This window comes from Monopterus albus, unplaced genomic scaffold, assembly GCF_001952655.1.
Source record: "Monopterus albus unplaced genomic scaffold, M_albus_1.0 scaffold188.1, whole genome shotgun sequence".
Taxonomy (NCBI): Eukaryota; Metazoa; Chordata; class Actinopteri; order Synbranchiformes; family Synbranchidae; genus Monopterus; species Monopterus albus.
Genome location: NW_018128068.1, coordinates 750430 through 772423, shown reverse-complemented (window position 1 = coordinate 772423; position 21994 = coordinate 750430). Strand labels below are relative to the sequence as shown.

At 41.5% G+C, this 21994-nt stretch overlaps 1 protein-coding gene and 1 long non-coding RNA gene across 3 annotated transcripts in view; one reads left to right on the top strand and one right to left on the bottom strand.

Moving 5' to 3' along the window:
* The window catches only part of xkr6b (XK, Kell blood group complex subunit-related family, member 6b), a 53397-nt gene that overhangs the window by 3365 nt on the left and 28038 nt on the right, over positions 1-21994 (bottom strand).
* LOC109970017 (uncharacterized) overlaps positions 1-21994 on the top strand; it is a 38365-nt gene that overhangs the window by 10408 nt on the left and 5963 nt on the right. Inside the window, exon 3 of one of the 2 annotated variants that reach the window (XR_002276352.1) lies at positions 1957-2113. This is a non-coding gene — a long non-coding RNA (uncharacterized LOC109970017). Of the gene's footprint in view, positions 1-1956; positions 4375-21994 lie in introns of those variants that run through there. The other variant, XR_002276351.1, reaches the window with a different exon arrangement.

Sequence of the window (21994 nt, the reverse complement as noted above, 5' to 3'; positions counted from 1 at the left end):
ATCAACACAAAAGAGAGTGATGATATGCAACCTAAAGACATTCACAGCATAAAGTCACAGTTCACCTGCACATTGATTGAGATTCGACAACACTAGAGGGCATGCTTAACTGCATTTTTACTACACAGAAATATATCCATAAGGAGCTTATCAATGGGTCCTGAATAAGTTAAAGGGGGTTTTCAGACTTTAGTGAACACAAATAATAATTTTTAAAAATAACGCCAGTTTAAGTCAGAGTGTGAGAGAAAAAAACGAGAGTGGAAGAAAAAAAAATTACATCTAAATATTAAAAAAAAAACCTCACCACTTGCTGCTTAGCTGCACTTAGAGGATCTGGCAAAAATGTGTGGACTGTGATTGTAAAACAGTGACAGGACAGAATGAATAAAGAAAGGAACCAAACATAAGTGTAACTAAGGAAAACTTTCAGAAAACCCCACTTTGTCTTTTGCCCCTCATTTTACTGCCACTCCAAAGCCCTCAAGTAATGAAAACAATAGCTTCCACCACATACTTATTTTGTTATACTACACAGCCTTATGTTGGTTTACTGTTTACTTGCCCCTTGCATGGGGATACTGTATGTACATGCACATTGAGAGCCGATGTACTAGAGTAAAATTCCTCGTGTGTCCAACACACCTGGCCAATAAAGCTGATTGTTTCTGATTCTGATACAAATATTAGGAGATTTACTACACATTGTGACTGACTTGTGTAAAGCAGCAACAGGATAAACATCACTGGCTTGACCTGATTAAAAACATTTTTAATCGCCTCTATGGCTTTCAAAGGTGTGGTTATCGAACTTGTCATAGGATGCATAAAGTAATCAGGACAATAATCATTCTCGTTAAGTGCACCTCTAATCCATACTGTCAGCTGCTGCAGCTATTTTGATAACTGTTAGGAATTCATAATGGTGAAGCCAGGGAGATGGTAGGCAATGCAGCCGAGAGGTAATAACTAATTGAATCAAGCTCCTGTTGCAGTCTAAGCTCTACCACTCTGTTTTTTTTATTTTTTTATTTTACTTAAAGACAAGGCACAGAAAGTCACTGCTGAGCAAAGTGTAATATGCTGAGGGGTGTGATATAGCTAATTAAGATCATTATCTTCTTTGGGTATGGATTTGTTTTGAAACGCAGTGCTGCAGCTGGAGCCGACAATGTGCAGAAGAAGACAGGAAAACAATGACAAGGAAAACATTTAGTGGATCGAAGCTTTGGACGTTACACCACACACTCGCTCGGGTAAAAACATCAATCCATCAGATGAAAGGAAATCAAGACAACAAAAAGAAGGAAACCAGCAGTCTGGCAAGCTGTAGAGAAAACAATGACTCAAACCAGTATGATAATTATAGTGGTTTATAGTTATCTTAACTGTTACTTCAGTCATTGCATACTGGGTGGTAGCTGCAGGGTCTATCTGCCTGAGCTGGCAGTGGCCAAATAAATCCAGCACTTGATGTGAAGGCAGTCAACCGAGGACAATAGTGTAGCGAGGACAGAAATAGACTAGACAGTTGCACTCCCAAGAACAAATTGAGAGGCCATGGATCTAAATTCGGTTCCTAAAAGTGAGACATAAATTTACTGCAGCATAACAGACACAACCAGAAAATGCTTCTGAGTGGTATTCAGCATAATGATTTTCTGCATTAGTCGTTTTTTTTATTTTGTTTTTATTTTTTATTGTATGCTGGGAATACAAAATAGGGAATCGCTTTTTTTGTGATCATTCATTCATTCATTCATTCATTTCCTACCGCTTAGTCCCTGAACGGGGTCACGGGGGGGCCGGAGCCAATCCCGGCCGGCAATCGGGCGAAGGTGGGGTACACCCAGCACAGGTCGCCAATCCATCGCAGGGCTAACACATAGACGAACAACCACACACGCGTTCTTGTGATCACTAAACAGTTATTTCCTTTTGCCTCTTCTTTTTCAGACAACGCGGGTTAACTTCTACATGGTCCTGTCAGTCCATCAGTCAGTTAGCTAATCGGATATGACAGCCAGAGAGACAGTGGAAACAAAACTTCTGCACACAACAACTGGAACTACAATATCAGTGTGGATATATGAAAAGCTATCTATTGATGAAGGTACATTTTAGAATTTACAGTGCCAACATAGTGCTTACATTTGCTCACTTGCAACCGTAATTCAGGTGTTTTGTCATGGAATGTAGAGGATATACAGTTATTATCCATCCTTTACATGAAAAGCACAACTGATTGCCCCATGAGGATCTGTTCTTTCCTTAGCACTGTTACAAGCTGCTAATGCATGGAGTAATCAAAAACAGAGGGAGGTCTGACTGGGCAAGGAAATTTCACGCTACAGGGATGGGGCACTTTCATGGGACAGTGCACGGGGGAACAACAAAGGGAGCAAAATGGACAAACGGTTTTTGGGATCAATAGCTCTGGGCTGCAAGAGCCACTGCTATATCCAGAGATAAAGGCTGGCATTCCATGACATTTCCAGTCAGACTGGTAAATGTCAGATGGAACAAGTCCACCTCTCTCTTTCACTAATGACATGCCACAGAAACCTACAAGGGCCCTTTGTCTTCATCCCCCAATTTCCATTAGTCTATGTGTTACACTGATATGTCTCACTGGTCTGTAATGCCTTCTTCAGAAACAGTGATTTTCATGGCCTCTGGAACTGTCTCACTATAGCCATGCTTGCAGCTCTGTGGAGCTCTGTGTGCTCAAATTAACATGCTTACATCGACAATGCAAACATGCTGATGTTTAGCTGGTGTGATATACACCATGCACACCATCTTATTTGCATGTTTTGGCATGCTAATATACACATTTTTAGCACTAAACACAATGACATTCAGCTAAGGCCGATGGGAATGTTTTTAGTTTTTTCAGGTATTGGGAGAAATGAAATCTTTTGACCTGACATTGGCACTAGATGAAAGGCTATTGAAATGCACACTCTACCTAATTTTAATTTATCTGATCTAATAGTTGCTGACACATTTAACTAAAAACAATAAATGTGTGTAGCGTAGTCAGATATTTCATCATCAGTGACTGAATATTAGCAGCAAGCTCTTCCTCAGTTGTAGCTTGTCATTCATTTTACACTGATAACACTTATGTGCTTATATTCAAGCACATAAAAGTAAATGAGAGTTCTCACTACACTTTCACATGTGCCACTTCCCACTCTGATAACAGTTTGTTAGTTCAGATTCCCTAGGTTTCAGCATAAAAAACAGTTAAACGCTCTGGGTTTCACAGCTGTCAGGAAAATCTGAACTCACTCCATCACGTTTTCGACACACACATAGCGCATGCCTTCCCCACCATCTCACACACATCCTGCAATTGTGATGCACACTGTTAACACTCCCACTGTGCCTTTTCTAATGTAGTAACACAACACCCCCTAAAAATAAGCACACAAGCAAATCCACACACAGACTTGTCAGCGCTATAGGTAATAGAGGATTTCCTGGCTATTCCAGACACATTTTTCAGATGCATCTCTTGCTCTCTGTCTTCTTCCCCCTTGTGTCCCACCCTCACTCCATTCAGGCTGTAGTCCACTTCTTGGTGCCTCCCTCTTCCCCCTTCCCTTTTAGCTCCAGAGCTCCTCTACAGGGCTCCTCATGAATTATTTGTGGCAAGATTATAGCAATCGCTCATGGCTCATTAAGCATCATAGGCATTGCCTAACAGCCCGACACTGTGCCGGGGTCGTGTTCCAAGCCCAGCCGTCTGCCATTGCTGTCGAGATACAGGCTGCCGTGAGCCTCCCCACCCCCACCTCGAGCACACTACATACATGTACACAGATGCGGACAAACACACACCATCTTCTGAAACACAAGATTTACCTGCGTCTCATTTGACTAACCATCCAGGTACAGACCTGAAACTGTAATTACAATGTTTGCATGAGTAGACATCTTGAGATCTGAGCATGAGTTGCAGTGAGGGACAGGTGGAATGACACACACACACACACACAGACCATGTGGATAACTGGCTGCTTGGCCATGTTGTTCCTCCCTAGCCTCCAAAGCCATTGACTGATGAATCATCCAACCACCCTTACACTAATCTCTTGAGTGGGTGGTTAAGGATCACACACGCATACACACACACCTGGCTAAGTTTGCTAGCATCTGTCTTCTAAGTAATGTTCGTGGGAAGGCTCAGCAGCTCAGACGGCATTTCAAAATCTTGTCATGAGCTGATTCACAAGAAGATCACGAGTGCTATTACAGCACAGTTTAGCAGAGCTTATGCATTGTCTGTTAAAATGTGAAATGTGGCAGAACTGGGCATGGGGGACACATAACATACACAAGGCCACAAGGTTTATTAAAAAGTATGTGAATAAGGAGGAGGCAGTGCCAGCTACAATGAGTCACCCTGAGTCACTCTGAGGGGCCACACACTGACTCTCAATGAGGTTTAAGCCTCCTTTGTCTGAGAGATTTAAATTTCACTCGCTTTTTTTGCTTAATATGTTCAGATCTCTGTCTTACCCTTTAATAATTCTCCCAAACACCCCACCCTGTTCAAAGGATAAAATTCAGTTTCTTCTGTTTTTTTTTTTTCCTATGGCGCATGTGTGGGTGTATGTGAGAGGGGTGTAGCAGTTACAGTTACAGTTAGTTACATGGACATTCTGTCTCCTCGCTCTGTACTGTTTGACTGTGTCTCCACCCTTTCTGATGTCATTTTGCTGTAATATTTTTTTCCACTATTTTCTAATGGACTATTAATTGATTATTGGGGAAGAAAAATCAACGTTGAAAATAATAGTCGCAACTTTGGTGCATACCAATCTGGCAGCTCTGGTCAGAATTTCTATCAGGCTTTTTGCCTATTTGATTTACCTTTCTTGTTTAGTTCCATTTAATTATTAATGGCATCTCCATGTTCATAACTTTGAAAGTCTACCCCTGTAACTTGTACTGTAATTGACAGAATAAATATCCCCTTATTTCCGCAGTTCCTCTCAATTCACAGTTTGTACAGTCCTCTGCCTGCCCGGATCCTTGCAGCTTCAAGTACACTACTGCCCTTCAGCTTTCCTGAGTCTAAGGTTTTCTTCTATTAGTCTAAATTACAAAATTTAGAATTTGTACTCATACCCACATAGCACAGAAAACACAATATTCTTTCATGCTCCTGTGCAGCCTTACACACTGTATCGTATGTGTGTGCAGCAAGAAAGTCTCTCTGGTTTTCTATCAAAGTATGACAGGAACAGATTTTCCTGTCCCCCAGAGCGCTGTTACCTCACTGGGTTGACAGCAGTGGGAACGCATAGATTGCTGTCTATGTATGAATGGCTAATAGCATTTCTAGTGATACTCAGTTGATTTTCCAAAGGTATCTTGGCTCAAGGACACTTCGGCAGACTATCTCACAAATCACTCTCTATTTGTCCTTTAGAGTGAATGAAAGTATCGCAGCTTCGGCAGGAGCTTAGCAGTGATGTCAGTGTTGTGTTATTCAGCATTTGCCAATTTGTACAGTGCCAAAGAAAACTGTTACAGCAAACATCTCTTCCACTCAGCATCTCAGCTTCTATGAGAGAGAAATTAAAATAAAGGACTTTAAAATATAATATAGAAGTATTGTTTATGTATGTCAATACCAGGGGGGTTTGCACTTTCCAGAAACACTTTGTGGCGTGATGTACTGTAGCTCAGTGGCCTTCCACTGATCCTACATCAGACATGTCTTTATCCTCCCAATGGCAGTGAATAGCCCTGGCTGTAGATGAGATGAGTCCCACAGGCTAGTCAGATACTCTCATATACAAGCACAGTAATCTGTGACCAGGGCATTTGGGCAATTCCCACAATGTGAGATGCTGGAATGTTGTATAGAGACCAGGTTGACATGATGCAAGCTGAAAGCAACAGGGAGCGGCAAGCCAAAATGAGACATGCTGTGTCAAATCTGCTCCGCCCTGTCAGTTCTTGGAGTGTGTACTGGTTAAGCACCTCTGACGTCTTCACTAAATATCAACACTGTAAAAATAACACTTCATATGTATGCAGTAGATGAAGTGATATACAGTAAGATGGACGTTTTGTTTCCCTAGCATTAATAAGAATATTACTAGTTAAATACAAACCTACTGCAGTTTGGCAGATTATTGGACATTTTCCAAAATGTCTACTGTGAAATAATTTCAGCTCGGTTCATTTCAGTTAATCACAACTAGCATTATTTACGTGGGTTTACTCTAGAAATCAAAGATACCAAATCATTCATTCTCCTAGTTGTAATTTGAAGTCTGAGATGTTGAACATTTCCTGCTTGGTGAAAACAACTAGTGTCAACAAACCCGTGACACCTTTTCTGGCAGTTCCTGTATAAATTCACCAGTCATTTCAACTCTTACAATACTATACAGTGTTTGTATCTAGTTTCATTTATTAATGAACAAATATATATTGTAGCAGCACAAAACTGGTATGTGGTAACATTCAAGATGTTGATGGCAAAATGTCGATTTTAGCTTTTTGCCACCAAGCTAATCTACTGTAGCTAAATTTACAAGCTCATTTTACCTAATATAAATCTGAACACACAGCCACTGGTTGTGTCTAATGAAGTTTTATTATTATTATTATTAATAAGTCCTTGGATTTGTAATTTTGTTGAAATTAGTCTGCTTCTGTCCATTTTCTTCCTCATTATGCTAAGCTACGCTAATGGTAACCTGCCAGTAGATCTTTTCCTCTGACACTAGGCGCGAAAGTGAATATGTATATTTTCTGAAATGTTGGACTATCACTATGATTCAGATGTTGAAGAAAACTGATATTGTTTCACATTTCATGTGGCAGAGGCAGAGCAGCTTCTCTGTCTGTGCAGATGACCCCCAGTAGGTATAGTAGCTCTCCTCTTGCTGTATTTTGTTGCTTTTCCTCTGTGCACAGCCAGTCATTTGTCACCATTAGCAACAGTCCTCAGGTATACCAACTCATTGCACTGTGGTCATGTGACATTGTGCCACCACTAAGTAGAAAGGAGAGGGTAAAAAAGGGAACTGGAGGAAAGGATACAAGATGATAGTGAATGAGGCATGAAGAGAAGAAAGGAGATGAATAGACAATAAAAGAAAGAGGAAGAGGACTGAACAGTGCAAGAGGAAAAGAAAGGTACACAAATCACATGGTCAAGGCAGCTCAGCCAGAGTTTCAGGCTGATCTAAGATAATGTGGGATCATTCTCCAATAAGGGACTAAAGATAAGGAGGTGCAGATTCAGACTTGGTGCTAAAGAAAAGGGATGTTGCCTTGCTTTTCAGATACAGAATCCTATTGATCACTTCATCTGGGCACGAGCAGCTACCATCAGCACTGTGGCTGCACTCTCCAATATCCAGATTGGTAATCAAATGAAGGGCATGCTTAATTAAACGACTGATTTCATTCAACAGTTAAAATTAAATCTGCATAATTCAGCTCTGACCATTATTATCGCACAGACATTGCATAGAGACTATATACACCAATCTTGCAATCACTGTAGCCTGAAAACTTTATGGTGTATGTGACATTTCACAAAAACCTCCTTACAGCAATGTTTACCACAGTTTCTTTTCTGCTTCAACTAGATTCGTCTGATGTTTGGCTGGTTTTACATATTTGCATCTACAAATATTTTCCATCAGAGAACAAGTCAAGAGAAAAGTTTAACACTGATGGATACTAGTTGCAATTAAAGGTTAACTATCTGCTGAAAATCCAAGATTAAAAACCTATAGATATTCAGTTTATTATCAAATAAGCAATAACTGATTGATTGTTTCAGAACATGGTAATATTACTTTATGTAAAATAAACAAATTAAGATTTTGAGACGTGTGAAACCCTGCTTCTCCCTTCATACTACCATAGACTTATTCATTCTTTATCATTTGACTCGCTTGCTTTTAAAAGTTAAAGTGTCAGCTGCAGTGATATTTCTGAATTTCTGTCTCTTCTGGTTTTGTTGTCATAATGTAAATAAATGTCCAATCCAAAAATAGCCTGTCATCCTGTATTTCACCTGCTAACCCCTGCCCCCACCACCCCTGCTTTCAGATAGAGGAAGGGCCAGAATATGTGTGGATTAAGAAGAAAAGGCTTGACCCACTTGCTTTTCAAAGTGTACCAACCGAAAAAGGGCGATGTGGATGCTGGCTTCCGTTCAGTGTCAGCATTTCTGCTGTCCTGAGTGAGACACTTCAAGCTCATGTTTATCATGTTTACTGCTCTTAAGACTATAATTAGCAGGGCTGGTTTATGGTGTTAAAATGCTTTCCTGACTTAGCGATTGATTAGAGGTTCTCTGTGTAAATCTGCCTTCTGCTTCAGAGATTTAGCACAAATATCACTTAACCATAAACATCTTTCAGCAAATCTATTTTTTCCAAGGTTTGATGGGCTTGCTTGTAGGTTTGGTGACATTTTTTCAAGCCCTGAAGATAACACAAGAATGGAGGCAAGAGCCAAGTCAGCACACAAGGAGGACAAGGGGGTGGGGGGCAGAGATAGAGAGGAGAGGCGGTGGAGATAACTGCCAAAAAGTGGAGGAGAGCAAGCAGGAAGAGGAGAGAATAGAGAGAAGTGACAGTGTGATGTAGTGACAGGAAGTGGAAGGAGGCAAGATGTGGTGAAAGTGGCAAGGCAGAGCTACTACTAGAGGTAGTAGAGGACCTGGGGAGTGAGAGGAGGGGAGTGAGAGAGAACGAGACCCAGGAGGTAAACTAATCACAAGCACGCAATGCAATTTTCTGGCTCTGTGCCTCCACGCCACCATACTCCTCCCTCCTTCGCTCTCGCTCCCTTCCTCCCACCATGTGCCCCCTCTTCATCTCAGGGGCTCTTTTTACTATTCCACTCATACACATTGTCTCTCGCTCCTCTATCTATCAGGCTGTACCATTTCAGTGCTCCCCCGTCCTCTTTAGTATTTCCCAGTAATCGCTTCTGGCTCTCAAAAATGGATTAAGCCACTCTGGTCAGTATAAAAAAATACTAGGTGAAGGAAGAGGGAGTTTAATGGAGAGGTTTTAGTGATAATGTATATTTTTAAATGATTATTTTCATGATTTAGTGCTGAACAAGGTTTCTGTATGATAACTATGATGTGGTTTGTGACAAGGTGAATGATGGGAAAATACAACTACAGTAATCTCAGAAGTAAAGCTTTTTTTTTTTTTAAAGAGCATCTCTCCGTTTGCATCTGTGCATGTGTGTGTTTCCCTCTAGGGAAAGGCATTTAGGAAAGGTCTGATATAGCTGTGGTAAAGGTTTGAAAGTGTGTTCAGTCTCTTCCCCAAGAGCGTTGGCGGCGGTATGCGCCTGCCTCACTGTTTTACAGAGCCTTGATGATGATGATGATAGATGTTCACTCTAGACATGCAAATAAAGGAGGCGGCTCCCGAAACACGCACATGCTCTCATGCCTCTGTGTGTGCTTATGAGAGCACACGCAGAGGCACACAAACACACACACACGTGTACATTTGACTATGATCAAGTCATCTACTGATATATTAATATTCCTCTTTAGGGAATATACCCCCAGGAAAATGCAAAAAAGCTCACACACAGCACACTCAAAACTGTCCTATTTTCACAGACGTACCGACTGGAGAGGAAGATTAGTCACATAATATGCTAATTTGAAAAATAGGAGCCCTTCTCTAGGAGGATGGTGTAAATGTATGAGAGGAAAGTGAGCTAGCTCATTATTGACATGCAGTATGTGTCATCTCATCCATCATAAGTGACACTGCTATCGCCACTGTGACTTAGAGAGACACACATACGCAAACACGCTCACAGAAACACTCCAGGATCAGTTTCAACAAGCTTATCACATTTTCATGCTTGCACAATTGTATCAAGGTGTCTCTCTCTCTCTCTGTCACACTTTAGCCCACATGAACATGTCATTTACCAAAGCACATCATGAATGTGGCTGACGCTGTATACATAAAACACGTCCTAATGCACTTTCACACACACCTCCTCTCTTCATCTCAATAAAAAAAAAAAAAAAAAATTGAAATACTGTACACACTTGTGCACTCACACACAAACACATTTATACATCAGACTTGACACCACCAGACAGTGTCACTATGGAAAAGCCCCAAGCCCCATGCTAACCAGTGACACAAAACATATGTGTGAGCCCCCAACTGCTGATCAGCAACAGGCCTGCTGAGCAAAACCTGCTGTGACAGATCAAATATCAGCCTGGCAGGCGCAGGAGAGGAGTCAGGGAGACAGACAGACAGAGAACAGATTAAGTGGCCACCATAACAACCAATTCAAAAATATTTTAGCAGTGAGGGGTACTTTAAGGTCGCAGACAGGCTCTAGTGCAGTTAGGCTGCACCACAGACTGATGGAGGCATAGTTACTGACAATGACGAAAATAATACAGAGTCATCATATTTTTCTTGAGGAACACACAGACATACTGTATACACAAAGCTGTGGTAGAAAGAATAAATCTCTCTGGCCCATTCCAGCATTTTCAGCCCCACAAACGCCTCCCTCGTAAGCACTGGCTAACACAATGATTTAAATCATCTGAGACAATTGCCTGGATTCATGGTGTCAGTTTTTCCAGCTCTACACCCACACAAACATAGAGGCACACAGTAGAGAAATCACACACATGCACAGACCCCAGTAAGATAAGAAATCCTTGGTCTGCTCTACCTTTGTGGGCTAGGGGGGGATGTTAGATGAAGGACAGGACAAAAAAGAGATGCAGGGGATAGAGAGGGATAGATCAGTAGAGGCATCCTGGGAAACCTTTCTTTCTTTCTAGATTCTATGCAGGGAATATTGGATGCTGACAGGGCAAAAGCCCCCTCTGGAGACCAGCTCTAGGCCTCTGCCCCCTCTGAGAGATGTCATCAGTGCACGGAGTAAATGATTGGCTGTTGAGTGGATGCAGGTATAATGTAAAGCATTCACAGGGCCACCTTGTGCCACCAGATGAACATCATTCTTCCACAAGATTGTCCCTCATATGGTAGTGGAGATGCTGTTTAGCATGTTGGTTCAATTGGGTTGAGAGTTGCTGACTGTGAAGGCCATAGCATGCGATTTAGATCATTTTCATACTCATTAAACCATTCAGTGACCCCTCATACCCTGTGGCTGGGGGCACTGCCATCCTGGAAGAGACCACTCCCATCAGAATAGAAATAATAATAATAATCTTTATTTGTACCGCACTTTCCAGCTCAAGAGCACAAAGTGCTACAGCAATAAAAACATAGTAATACAATATCAGTTAAGAACACTCATAAACAGACAGAAGCCAAATAGATATCCAGCATCTGATATAGGCCAACTCCCACCCAGCCAGCTGTCCCACCGGGGGCTTAACCGTGGTGGTCCAGAGGAGCAATACACACACTAATATATTAAAACTAGTTAAGAAATAAATTATTAAAGGTGACGAAAATCAGTGAACACGCTAAACATTAGAAGCTTGTTTGAAAAGATGCATTTTTAACGCTGACTTAAATGCTGCCGGCTCAGTTATCGAGCGTATATCTAAAGGCAGGGAATTCCACAGCCTAGGGCCATGCACGGCTGGCAGAAGCTGGATTTAACCACTGACTTGATCTGCTTATCAAAGTTGAAATTGACGTCAAAAATTACACCCAGATTTTTTACCGCATTAGAGAGCGGGGGGGCATATGTGCCAAGATCAACTGCACTTCCATCCAACTGGGGGCTGATAACAAATTCTGATTTGCCTTAATTTAAGTAAAGGAAATTCTGAGTTAGCCAAGTTTTGACATCCTGTAGACAGTTTTGTAATGCACCAAACGAACCTGACTCTGGTTGAACCAGCGGCATATAGATTTGAATATCATCAGCATAAAAATGGAAGGGAACGTTGTGGCTAGATATAATGGCGGCAAGCGGTGACAGATACAAGGAAAATAACAAAGGGGCCAGAATGGATCCTTGTGGGACACCTGAAGTCAGGGAAGCTGCGCCGGAAGAATGGTCACCAATCATAACCGAATATGTTCTATCAGTAAGATAGAACTCAAACCACCTTAGCACCTCCCCACCCAGGCCAAAAAGGTGCTGGAGTTTTAAAAGTAAAATGGAGTGGTCCACTGTGTCAAATGCCGCAGTTAAGTCCAGCAAAGCTAAAATAACTGGGCGTCCAGCATCCAAGGCTAATGCAACATCGTTATGTACCTTTAGTAAAGCAGACTCCGTGCTGTGTTGAGCCCTGAACCCAGATTGAAATTTGTCACCCAAGTCTAAAGATTTTAAGTGAGTTTGCAACTGAGTAAGCACCAACTTCTCCATAACTTTAGCAAGGAAAGGCAATAGGGATATTGGCCAAAAATTTCCTAATACCGTAGCGTCAAGGTTGGGCTTTTTAAGCAATGTTCTAACAACTGCATGCTTAAGGGGCAGAGGAACCGAACCAGAACTCAAGCAGGAGTTAACAAAGTTGATCAGGCCAGGGCCAATAAAATCAATAACCTCTTTAAAAATCTTCCCTGGTAGGGGATCAAGCGGAGAAGGAGCGGGTTTGAGCTGAAGAACACATTTTTTTAGTTCTGAGAGGGACACCTGAGCAAATGAGGTAAAGGTATCACCGGGGTAGGACACAGCTGGGGCATAAGGTGGAAGATGTAAAGGAGTTACTCTGATGGCCCGGACTTTTTCACTAAAATGCAATTAAAAATCGCCACACAAAGTATTCGTAACCTCAAAAACACAGAACTAGAGGGATTGATAACCGAGTTTATAGTCTTAAAAAGAACTCTCGGCTGATAACTGTTCTCCGAGATAATTTGGGATAGATACTGAGACTTAGCATTGCTGACAGCTCTCTGATAGTCCTGGCAACAGGCCCTTAGGATGTCTAAGGAGACTTGCAAACCATCCTTCCGCCATTTCCACTCTGCCTGCCTGCACCATCTCCGATAGGCCCGCATGACGCCATTCAGCCAAGGATCAGAGAGGTTCCTAGTTCTTTTCCTCCTCAGCAGAGCAACAGAATCCATAATCTGGACACAGGTGGCATCAAACGCAGAGAGGAAAGTCACTGGAGGTATCGAGGAGTGCTGCGTTTCAGTGGAGTGTAGGTCTACTGCCAAGAAAGCAGCAGCAAAGTCTGCCGATGTAGAAGAGGTAATAATCCTCCGAGTATGACCAAGGGTCATCCGGGTGGGGGCCGACTTGGGTCCCTGAAGTTCAAAGCGAATAACCCAATGATTGGAGATGGCTTCGCTAATGGAGACAGCCAAACCTCGAAAAATAACCAAGTCCAGCGTACCCCCCCGCTGATGGGTGGGGGAGCAGACAGCTTGAATGAAATCAAAAGACTCCAGGAGAGCATTAAAATCCTTAGCTAATTGATCTGAGGGGTTGTCCACGTGAATGTTAAAGTCACCACAGATAAAAAAAATAGTCAAATCGTGGGACGAGGGGTATTAAAAAATAAATAGCCCGGGGGAAGCAATTCCGAGAAAATAGAATGATCTCCATATTTCAGCCAGGTTTCTGTCATTAGAAATGCATCCAGGTCATGGGTAGTAATAAAATCATTAAGAATAAATGTCTTATTGGTGAGGGACCTGGCATTAAAAAGAGCAAAGCGAAGCAGACTTAGCTTGTCCTGTGCTGAGTCGGAACGTTTCAAAGGACGAAGATTGACCAGAGAGTGCCGTCGTTCAGAGCGTCTCATCAGTCGAAAGTGCGGGGAGGGTGGATCTGAGCCTAGGCCGATGGGTTTAAGGAAGCGGTAGCATTCCACCAGGGTCCAACTGGAGGGATGACGGCCCCGTTCTCTCCATCTCCCAGTTGCCGAAGATGATGACGAAAGCGCAGACTTCCGTCTACAGTGGGTTCCAGACCTCCTTCCGCGACGCCGCCGCCGGAATGCTCGGGGCGGACAGCCATCCGAGCGCCGAAGAAACGGGGGGATCGAGGCCGGCGGGGGTGGAAATGAGTTGGCTTGGTGGTAATGATGTCCACTCAGGCGATCAAACATAGAATAGCGTATTTCCAGGAGTGTATGGCGGTCATATATCAGAGTGGGAATAACAGTAGTAGCTTCAAACATGCAAAAACACAGCAACTTTGTATTGATTTGCAGTGACTCTTGCCTCCAAGGGGACAAATGGACCCAAACCATGCCAGCAAAATGCCCACCACAGCATAACAGAGTCACTGGTTTCAGGTTTTTCTATTAATTTGCCACCTCAGCTGGGAGAGGCCATTCATCAAGGATTTTTTTTGCTGTAAACACTGTTATAAAGGTCTTTGTGTGAAAGACCTTTGTTGAAGTTTTTAAGCTCTAGTATTTCACATTTCTAGCACTTGTGCTTAGACCTGTTTTCACTGATTTTTTGAGTTACCTTTGTAGAACTATTTTGGTTCTTCTTACCATTGCTAACTCTGAGAGACGAGACAGTCCAAGTAACTTTAAAACAGTGCTGATTTATTCAAAGGATCACAGGTAAAATTAACATTACACGCTCAGGTATCTTGCACCTCCATACTGCTCGCAGGCAGATGTAAGATGAAAGACCCTGAACCCACCAGGCCTATACATTATATCCCCTCGGTTGGGCTAGCCCCATACTACACAGAAACGTCAACCGAGATGTCTCTGTTGCCAGCTTTGCAGCTGGCCATAGCAGTAGTCAAAACATGAAGTAAATCAATGTGTGTGTGTGTCTGTTGATTAAGTGGTGTGTAGCTAAAAACATTCACACGACCTCTAGTACATGTCGTGACTTAAACATAAGAACATATTATGGCTAAGGCTACAGTTATACACATCATAATAATAATATTAATCATCCTGTCTGCTGACAGTCATCAACTCTTCTCTCTAGTTATCCTTGACCAGATGTACCCTGTAGAAACTCATAAGCATGACTAAGCATTTAACAGTCTAACTAGACATCCTATCTCCACTAAACATTTCTAATACATAAAGTACAGTATCTATCCAATTTCTATCTGACTAAAAATACCTAACACCTTATAAAGTTGATATGGTGAACGTGCTTTTGTCCAGATTCTGCAGACATTATTATTCATCTGGAGTCATGTTTTTTCCCCTTAGCTCTATTCCGGTCTTCACCACATATAAATATACAGTACAGATATTTAACTGCTAAAGGTTCCAGTGCATTCGTCAGCTAGTCTCTAATTCTGTCTGTCAGCGGTTAGATGACGGTACACTGGTACTCACACTCGTACACAACCTGATTGGAGCCACCTTTCTTTCCACTAAGGCTTGTTCCACATGCCATGTAACATGCAGAAACATGGGTTTGCCATTACTGCTGGAGAGCACTCTAAGTTCAGTGGGTAGACAGAGAAAGATAGGAAGAAAGAAGAGAGGAGCTGTGGTTGTTTGGATGAGATTTTAAATGTGGTTGTGTGCGTGTCTATAAATACGAACTGAGTGAATGAATGAGAAGAAGCAGTAAGTAATGGTTAGAGTGAAATAGATACATCTAAGATGGAATTGATTTTGTGCTTTAATTGTCCCACATATACTGATAACATAAAAATACTCTGAAATATTTAAACCTCTTTATTTTTTTTATTCTGAAACACTGCATTTATTTTACATTAACTCCATAATGTTACAACTGAAGCTGCCTTCACTTACCTTTTATGTGTTTATAACTCCACAATGAACCTTTCACAGTATAGGCTGTAGATATACTGCACATTTGCTGTACTGTTTTGACAGCACTGTATTTTAACAGTAATTTAAAGCTTATTTTTGAATTGAATGGAGACGGTGAGTGAGTGAGTGAGGGAGCGAGACAGCAACAGAGAGAGCTGATGACTCCCAGGAATTGCTAAGTGATGGTAACTGGACTCCAGCATGTTGCAGTCTGGGAAGTCTCCTGATGAATAGGAGGGATAGAGGGCAGCGGAGGAGAGACTAGAAGGAAGACAGGAAAAAACCTAGCTGTGTAATGTACGGGCGCAGTGCCAAGGCATCCATTTCATTCACAAAACCCCCAAGCATGTCCTACCTTTGGCTGAACAATCTGCTTCCACTCAGCCATGGGAAGAAAGGACAGGAAGCTTCTCTTACTTCTCCTTGTTTGCTTTTATCCTCTTCTGTTCCTCCTTTGTTTCTTTCCTAATTTTATTTTTTTCATTTAGTTTCCCCCTGCCTTTTATTGTTTGCAAAGTCCTACAGTGTTATTATGCAGCATCACTTTGGGCATTTCAACAAGACCAACCAGCCAAACTCATGTTGCTTTGGGAATCCCTGGCTGAGTCTATTAAAATGTTTTCCATGTGTGAAATGAGTCATTTGGCATTGAACATTTTGCAGCTTTTCTTTAATTTTCTTTAATTTTTAAACTAAATGCTAATTGTACCTAAAGACTGACCATCAGTTACACACTTGTGTAACTGCTATAATTGACTGAACCAAATTACTGAGGCGTGTGGGGCAATATTGCTTCTTACTAAAGTTTTTGTAGATTTTCCATGGTAGAAAAATGGGGCTTTAAATTTTTCATAAAAAGCATCACTTCCCAAATGTGGCTGCTCAACCTCCCCTGGGGTAATCTGAGTCAGAGATGTTGCATCAGCCTGTCTAGTCACCATTTAGAAAAAATATCAGTGCACACAAAACAATGTATATGTATAAGACAATCCCAACCTATACATCATTTTGGCTGAGATACTGAAGACCTTCCTCCTCCTCCCAAACTGTGCAGCCCTCACCTTACAAAGTACATACAGAGCCTGAGACATAATTGAACCAGCAAAATGCAGAAGAAACATAATGGGATGAAAGAAGTACAAATCATGGAGCCATGTGAAAGTGTGAAAAGTGTTTGCATTTGTTAAATTGTTTATATAGCTTGTTTTGCACTTTATGCCAAGCACACTAGAACTTCAGATAACACACCTACACATTTAGCGATAGACCCCACACTTGCACATGGGTGGATTATGAGACACTGGGTCCCTGGGCAAAGACCGGTAAAGGGCCCCCCCACCCTCCTACATAGGATGAAGACTCCCGGACTGAAAGAACGTCTTGTCTTGTTTTAATCATTTTGCATCTATATGTAGTTGTGGCCACTTGTTTTGCAACTCTCTTTAGTCATTTTTAAAATTTCTTTTAAATTATTTTGCTTCTATTTTTAGTTACTTAGCTTATCTCTGAGGTTAATTTCATCTCTGTTTTATTTGCTTTTGTCTATGAAGTGATTTTGTGCTTATTTTGCATTTCTTTGTGGCTGTTTTGCATCTGTTTTTCACTAATTTTGTGTCTGTTTCTTGTTAATTGACTGTCCAAAAAAAGCAATGTTAACACTCGCTTCATAGAGAGGCTCTGGTTAAGGGGCCCTATGGGCCCCTGGCCCTCTGCCCAGTAGGCCCATTCAGTAATCCATCCACACACTTGCAGAGTAAAAATGTATAGTCCCAGTGACTTGTAGAATACCAGAAGAAAGGTACAGCACACTAGAACAAACTATCCAAAATTGTTCTTTTAAATCATGAGTGCTTCAGCCAAGTGACAGTCACACAAAGCAAACTTTTAAAAGTACAACATAGGACTGAGCTTGATCCTGCATTGGATATGACTCATAACTGTTGTGTGTATGTGCTGTATGTCTCTAGGTGCGAAGTTTCAGCAAATAAATGTAGACAAATATCAGTCCTATGATTAACCTTATGTGGGCCTGCATATTGTATATGTGCGCCTGAATTCACAGTCTCTTTTTTCTCATTTACAAGCTAAAAATGATGCAGATTTCTTCACAGAATAAGAGCTAATGGGTGGGTGGACAATCAGCAGATATAAAAAGTACAAGAACATCAACAAATTTCTTATACAGCATGGTTTTTATTTAAGTTGTAGCTTGGAGCATGACTTTAGGGGGTAGTGCGGAGCTTGGGAGAGGGGAAGATTGTGAGGAGAGAAAGTAGGACAAAGAACTTTGGACCTGGCTCTGAAAGAACGGTGGCTCTAATCAGGACCGAGCAGCTGTTATTACACCAGGAAAAGCCCTACTCATGCTTTACCATGAAGGAGGGAAATCACATTAGCTACTGTGAGAAGCAGCACATATCTTTTGAAAAAAACAAGCTGAAGCATGCATGCTATTTTAAACACTGTGAGAGTTGCAAGTTATTTGGTAGAGCTAATCTGCTGATGAAGGTGATCAAGGCAGAGCTGTTGAGAAATCTAAGAACTTCACTCATTTAGACGCTGTTTCACCAGCAAAGCGATAATTAACCATTAGCTGCCCTCTTACACAGTGACACCAGGGAGTAAACAGTGAGTTGTATTCGGGAATTTTTTTTAGGGGGCTCACTGGCAAGCTGACAGCAGGAAGAGTAGGATGTACAGTTTGTATTTATGGAATTTCACTATAATGTCATGACACGGATAACACTACATCATCTACTAGCATGACTTAAGATGTTGTTTTTGTATGGTACGTAGCTGTGGTGGTATTCAAATGACAATCGTACTGTTAGTAAAACCACACATGAGGTAAACCATCTGTGGAAAACTTAAAACTTAAATTAACAGCCTCTAGTGTTAGGAAGTTAGCTAGTTTATTCATTCAGGAAATCTCAGTTAACATTATGGTTTTGAACTAGCCACTGTGCACCACTATAGCAAAGGAACAGCTTAAAGGTTACATTAGTTACTAGGTTATCTTCAGTGTGCTATGACATAAAATGTGAGATCCCTTAAATAAACTCTAATATTTCAAACTAAATGTTGTCACTGTATAATCAAGAACATTTTGCACTTGAACCAGATAAGGCGCTGTATATTGCTGTTCTTGACAAGATTTGTGAGCACTCGCTGTCTTACAGCTGTGATTTTGCCACCAAGACCCTCTATCAATCCCAGAATGCAACTTGTTGTTTACTGTCTTATGTCGTTGTGAAAAAGGTTCTTTAAACCGCTCACAACAGGCCTGTGCAGTTGTGCATTTCCTATTTATTTTTTCTTATTTAACCTTTATTGAAGCAGGCAAAACAGCATTGAGGTTAGCAAAAGGAGATTAACATGCTGACGCAGTTTGCATGAGGCTGTAGTATTGCATTTAAAGAGTGTCTTTTTATTATTCTTTCCAAAACCAAAGGCACAAGAGCAAAAATGTAAGGAATTTGTTGGTCTGCCTACAGTAGTAAGCCAGCATTATTCAAAGGCCTACAGTAGAAGCACATGATTAACTAACTATAATATTGTAGAGTTAGCAGCAATTGTGCTTTATACAGGCTTAGTAGCAATAACTGTAGGGTTGTGACTTAACAAATGCTCAGTTCGTTTTCATACCCAGAGCTGCTACATCACTTTTATCCCACAGAATTTTAAAAGGCTTCCTGATAAAGAAATGCTCTGTTCCAATTATCAAAAACATCTTTCATTCAAACTTTTCAGCCTCTATCCAGCACTCAAATTGTTTGTCATGCAAGTCACCAAAGCCCCCATCCCTGTAGCAAATCCTGTAGAAACAACACCCAGACACACCTCGCACTGAAATATTGCATAGCAAATGGGAAGCGACAGTGTCTTGAAAACTCAGCACTTTGTGAAGAAAAACAAGATGTCAATATCAGCGCCCTGGAAGCACATGAAACTTGCAAGAGACAGAGACAGACAAGCAGTGACAGAGATGGAGAAACAGAAAGAGAAAGTGGCAGAAATAGGACACATTGACATCTTTGTCTCACTCACTACAGGCTATAGTGCTCACCTCTGACAAAAGCATGCTGATCCATATCCAAACTGGGCACCTGAACCAAAAGAGCTACACTGTTTTGGTACCTGTGTTCACCCAGGAGACCATGCAGGGTGAAAATCCTGGAAAACCCCACTCTTAGGCTCAAAATATTTTGAGGTGAAACTGGTTGACCATGGAGTTTTGAATTTATTGTTTTTAACATCCCTATGGCAATTTATTCCTACCAAGAGGAAAATACACTGTAGCTCTACAGGCACAATACAGACTCTGTTGTTTGATATGGCCATGTGGGATTCACATAAAACTGTGTCATCATTTGCCGTCCCAGTGCAGCCATCTGTTATGTCTCAGGCAACTGTTTGTATGTGTCAGACGTTCTGAAGGTGTTATATGCACTAAATTAGTCATCAGGTTTTTGTTTTGCAAAAATCATTACAAGAACATTTAGTGATTAATAAATAAGAACACATACCAAATAGATTCTGCAACCCAAGGGCCAGTTTTCATAGCATAAGCATTTGGTTCATTTACAGCCCTGACATTGCACTTGCGTTAGCTGATTGTCGTCAGCTGCTTCATTCATGCTTCACAATCACTGGCTTATTCATCAGCTGCTTGGCTACCAGCTGACCTAAGGCTTGACACTTCTCACTATTACTCTGTTAACTCTATATGCTCCCTTCACCACCCTAGCCTCATATGTTTTTGGTATAAATATCTAAATTTATCATCTAAATGTAATTTAAATCTAAATGAGTCAGACTTATGGGCAGAGACAGACCAAGCTGACAAGAAAGAACTATGGATGTTGGCCAACTGTTGTCACCTTTGTCTGGGTTAGATGTGCCACTTGAACACACTACACAAACTACAGCCAACAGCCAACTAGCACCTACGTTCTGCATGAGAGAAATAACTCTGGTAGTGATATCTCAGGTGGTGGTATCTGTATTTGCCATTCAAAAAGGGAAACAAGAAGAGCTAGATTGCAGATTTACAAACTGTAAACAAAGCAGTTCTCATTGACAGCAGCTGCTGTTTATAGCTGCTTCTTATCGAGAATGTCTGAAAAGAAGTTGCAAATGGCGCTGACATTCTCGGACCTTGGTCTTTTTGGTTGTGGAAGAAGAAAGTAGGTCAAGATGGTGAAAAACAAGGAGGAGCCACACTAAATGGGTGAAATCATGGATACTACAGCAACAGGCTGAAGGGGCTTTCCCTGAACCATTCTCTTCTTGTGCATTGATTAGCTAAGCTGAACAGCCAATCAGGGCGGTCTGTCTCACCTACGAAGTCCGCTGCCAATTCAACATGCCGAATTGGCCAAAAAACTGCCAACAGGGTCCAATGGTGCGGGATAAAGACAGGGGCAATAGACTCACACTGACAACCAAACAGTGGCTGATGGCCGACCATCAGCTTAGGGTATCACGGTCCTATGGCTAATAGCCTGCAGTATGTTTCACCTGTATGAACTTTTTCAGATACTCTCACTTTCTCTGTTAGCAGCCTCCTCCCTTTACTTATAAGTTTTTCTCATAGTTAATAAACAAGCCAATTATGGCGACCCCTTTCTCATTGGTGTTCCCTTATTCCCTCAGTGCCAGGGTCATAAGGCCTCACAGAACTAAACATCTGGGAGTGTATAATTAGCTAGTGTGTGTGTGTGTGAATTCTTATGTGTGCTTTCACCTAGGTCACCTCCCCAATTCACATCAGACTACATCAAATGACTGCATTTTAAGTCTGTGACACACTTTCATCAAAGGCAGCACACAAGAGAGAAATCTCTTCAGAAGGGCTCAATATGTTACGGTCGGGTTGCATTTCTAAAGCAGGCCGGGACATATGCAGCACTATAAACCACACACCATGGCACACAAACACACGCACACACACACACACACCAATGTACTGCTGTAAATGGAATCATGTCTGGAAAAGATGAGACAACTCAACTCAAACTCACATGTACTTAATGAACCAGAGCCACTCAGCTCAAATAAGTACAGATAATAAAACAAGTACAAATAATGTCCATATATGAAGTACATACTGTTCTATGGCATAGTTCTTCTGGAATCTGATTTATTTTTAACCACTACAATATAAACACTAACACCACGGACAGACTGTCATTCCTAGTCAAACGCCAATGAATAGAAGTAGGTCTTCAAGTAAGACTTAAAAGTGGACAGTGAGGGGGCCTGCCTAATATAAAGAGG